The following is a 3,942-nucleotide window of genomic DNA, read 5'->3' on the forward strand; positions in this document are numbered from 1 at the left end:
CATGCAGGCGCGTGGGGCAGGACGCGACTCTGACCTGCTGAGCACACAGTAGCCTGTGCGTGGCCGGAACTGGTGTACCGGACTGGAAACACGCACCTTAACGCTAGTGCGGGGAGCAGGAACAGGGCACACTGGTCTTCTCAAAGCGGCACTATAGGCCTGGTCGGTGGTGCCGGAACTGTGGTACCGGACTGAGGGCACGCACCTCAGGGCGAGTGCGGGAGAAGGAACAGTGCGTACAGGGCTCTGGAGACGCACAGGAGCGCTTGATGCGTGCGTGCCGGAACTGGAGGCACTGGGTTGGAGACACGCACCACAGGGAGAGTGCGTGGAGGAGGAACAGGGCTCTGAGACGCACTGGAAGCCTGGTGCGTGGTGTCGGCACTGATGGTACTGGGTGGGCGGAAGTGGCGCCGGATATACCGGTCCGTGCAGGCGTACTGGCTCCTGAGCACTGAGCCTGCCAACCTACCTGGTTGCATGGTGTCGGCACTGGGCTGTGTAGGCCCAGAGCCCGACCAATGCGGGAGGTAGAATAACCCGCACTGGCTTGTAGGAACCGGGACACCATGCGTAAGGCTGGTGCCATGTACAACCGGCCCGAGACGTACTGGAGGCCAGATATGTAGAGCCGGCTTCATGGCAGCTTGCTCAATGCTCACTCTAGAACGCCGGCCCGTGCGGGAGTGGAATAAACCGCAGGGCATTGCACACGTACAGGAGACACCGGCGGCTCTTCCGCATAACACGGTTTCTGCCCGTACTCCCGCTCTCCACGGTAAGCATGGGAAGTGGGCCAGGTTTCCTACCTGCCTTTGCCACACTACCCTTAAGCCTCCCCCCAAGACATTTTGGGATTTCTTCTCGGGTGTGCCGTGCTAGACCGTGGTACCTTCATCACGCCAGTTCCTCTCCCGGTTGCCTCCAGCTGTTTCCCTGTGGAGGTTGATCCTTTCCAACCTTAGCCAGGGTCCTTTTCCGTTCATGATTTCCTCCATGACCATTCCTCCTGGTACCTGCGTGCTGCTGTTGCTGCTGCCCGTTGCCACGCTGCTTGGTCCGGGTTTGGTGGTGATTCTTTAACGGCTTTCTCCTGGAAAGAAGGAGAGGACCAAATGCAGCGCGGTTATTGTTCAACATGTTTAATCAGACGATAAACAGTGAACATTAACAAACAACAAAATAACAAACGTGAAAGCCGAGACAGTCCTATCTGGTGCAGAACACAAACACAGAGACAGGAAACAATCACCCACAAATCCCAACACCAAACAAGCCTCCTATATATGATTCTCAATCAGGGACAACGATTACCACTGCCTCTGATTGAGAACCATATTAGGCTGGAACACAGAAACAGACAAACTAGACACCACACATAGAATTCCCACCCAGCTCACGTCCTGACCAACACTAAACAAGCAAAACACATAACTCTGTCAGGACGTTACAGATACTGTATTACGATAGCATGACTTCTCCCTTTGTCCCAAGTCTTCCCGTCTTTCACTCAAACCCAGCCCCCTTTCTTTTGCTGTAACCAGCTGTCATATCTGGTCGGTCCGCTTGGGACGTTTTCCTTTATGACGTAATTTGTAATCAAGGTATGATTCATTCTGTGATAATGTAATCTGTGTGATTAGTTAGTATTTAGTAAATAAATAATTAAACCCAATTTGTATTGCTGATTCAACTTGTTAGCCAGGTTCGTGAAAGATAACCAAGAATTTATTGGCTAACTCGGCTATACTCGGCCTGTCTCAGGATTGTAAGTTGGTGGTTGAAGTATCCCTCTAGTGGTGTGGGGCTGTGCTTCGGCAAAGTGGTGGGGTTATATCCTTCCTGTTGGCCTGTCGGGGGTTCTTCTGATGGGGACACAGTGTCTCCTGACCCCTCCTGTCTCAGCCTCCAGTATTTATTGCGAGTAGTTTATGTGTCGGGGGGCCTAGGGTCAGTTGGTTATACCTGAGTACTTCTCCTATCTTATCCAGTGTCCTGTGTGAATTAAGTATGCTCTCTCTAATTCTCTTCGTTCTCTCTTTCTTTCTCTCTCTCGGAGAACCTGAGCCCTAGGACCATACGTCACGGCAAACCAGCATGATGACTCCTTGCTGTCCCAGTCCGCCTGCCTTGCTGCTATTCCAGTTTCAACTGTTCTGCCTGCGGTTATGGAACGCCTACCTCGTCCCAGACCTGCTGCTTTTTCAACTCTTAATGATCGGCTATGAAAAGCCAACTGACATTTATTCCTGATTATTATTTGACCATGCTTGGCATTTATGAACATTTTGAAAAATCTTGGCTCTCTCTAATTCTCTCTTCTCTCTTTCTTTCTCTCTCTCGGAGCGACCTGAGCCCTAGGACCATACGTCAGGACTACCGGGCATATGACTCCTTGCTGTCCCCAGTCCACCTGCCTTGCTGCTATTCCAGTTTCAACTGTTCTGCCTGCGGTATGAACCGCCACTGTCCCAACCTGCTATTTTCAACTCTTAATGATCGGCTATGAAAACCAACTGAAAATTAATTCATGATTATTATTTGACCATGCTTGTCACTTATGAACATTTTGAACATCTTGCATAGTTCTGTTATAATCTCCACCCGGCACAGCCAGAAGAGGACTGGCCACCCCCTCATAGCCTGGTTCCTCTCTAGGCACTCAGCACCTACCCAGATGGTAATGCACTGTCACAATCTTTGCTCCCTCTCTCCCACTACTCCTCTTTTATTTTATCATATTTCCCTTCTGCTAAATCCTATTCCCTCCTGTCTCCTGATTCTGCCTTTTTGACCCTACTCTCCTCCCTTTCCGCATCCTATGACTAGCACTGTCCCCTTTCCTCCCGGCCCGTTTGGCCCTCCTGTTCTGCTCCGTGGCTGAGTGACTCATTTCGAGCTTACAGAACAGGGCTGCGGGCAGCTGAGCGAAAATGGAGGTGAACTAAACTTCTGGAGTACCTATCTTCCTTGTAGCTGTCGTGTCTTTGGCTATGCCGGATTAAGTGATATTACATGCTATTCTATTAAATCCTTTCTCCGTAATTAATATTACCTGATTGAGCTAATCATGTAAATGTACATAACTAGAAAGTCGGGGCACCACGAACGAATATTTATAGAGCTGTTATCTTCCAAATAAACTCTTAAAGACCTAGTAATAATTTATATCAATAGCAGTCAATATTAATCGTCACCTTATTTCAGTCTCATCTGAAAGTTGTAAATTCTTGGTTATCTTCACGAACCCTGGCTAACAAGTTGAATCAGCAATACAAAATTGGGTTTAATTATTTATTTACTAAATACCTAACTAATCACACAGAATTACATATACACAGAATGAATCATACCTTGATTACAAATTACGTCATAAAGGAAAACGTCCCTAGCGGATGGAACTGATATGACAGCTGGTTACACAAAAGAAAAGGGGGCTGGGTTTGAGTGAAGAGCGGGAAGACTTGAGGAACAAAGGGAGAAGCCATGCTATCGTAAATACAGTATCTTATGCATTCTAAATTACCACCTATTTGGAAAAGTAAAATGCAATAAATATTTACTCTGAGCTGCGCTTCGGTAGGTTGGTGGTAGATGGAAGGCCGTGTTGCTTTGAAGAATATCTGCTGGTAATTGGATACGTTGTAGTAACGTCGTTGTGTGGTAGACGGGATACTCTGTCTGTTCTTTCCTAGCCCACGTTTGCAGCTGCTGTTGCTAACTCAACGACTAGGAGGTATCACTTCTGTAGTGAATAAGAATGTAAAGTTCATACCATTCATAACCAAAGCTCACGCTGAGGTTGTCTTAGTTCTGTAGTTGACATCTGAACCATTCTGACATCGGTTCGTCATCCTAATGTACCCGGAACAGTTGACATGTTAGTCCTTTTAACGTATGGACCGTCGTCCTCACATCCTCGGTACAGGAGGTTACATTTTC

At 48.0% G+C, this 3,942-nt stretch overlaps 1 pseudogene; it reads left to right on the forward strand.

Annotated features, from left to right (window-relative positions):
• Positions 1-387: 387 nt before the first annotated feature.
• Positions 388-3,942, forward strand: part of LOC111976332 (serine/threonine-protein kinase mTOR-like) — a 100,584-nt pseudogene continuing 97,029 nt past the window's right edge.

Source organism: Salvelinus sp. IW2-2015, linkage group LG17 (genome assembly GCF_002910315.2).
Source record: "Salvelinus sp. IW2-2015 linkage group LG17, ASM291031v2, whole genome shotgun sequence".
In the NCBI taxonomy this organism is placed as follows: Eukaryota; Metazoa; Chordata; class Actinopteri; order Salmoniformes; family Salmonidae; genus Salvelinus; species Salvelinus sp. IW2-2015.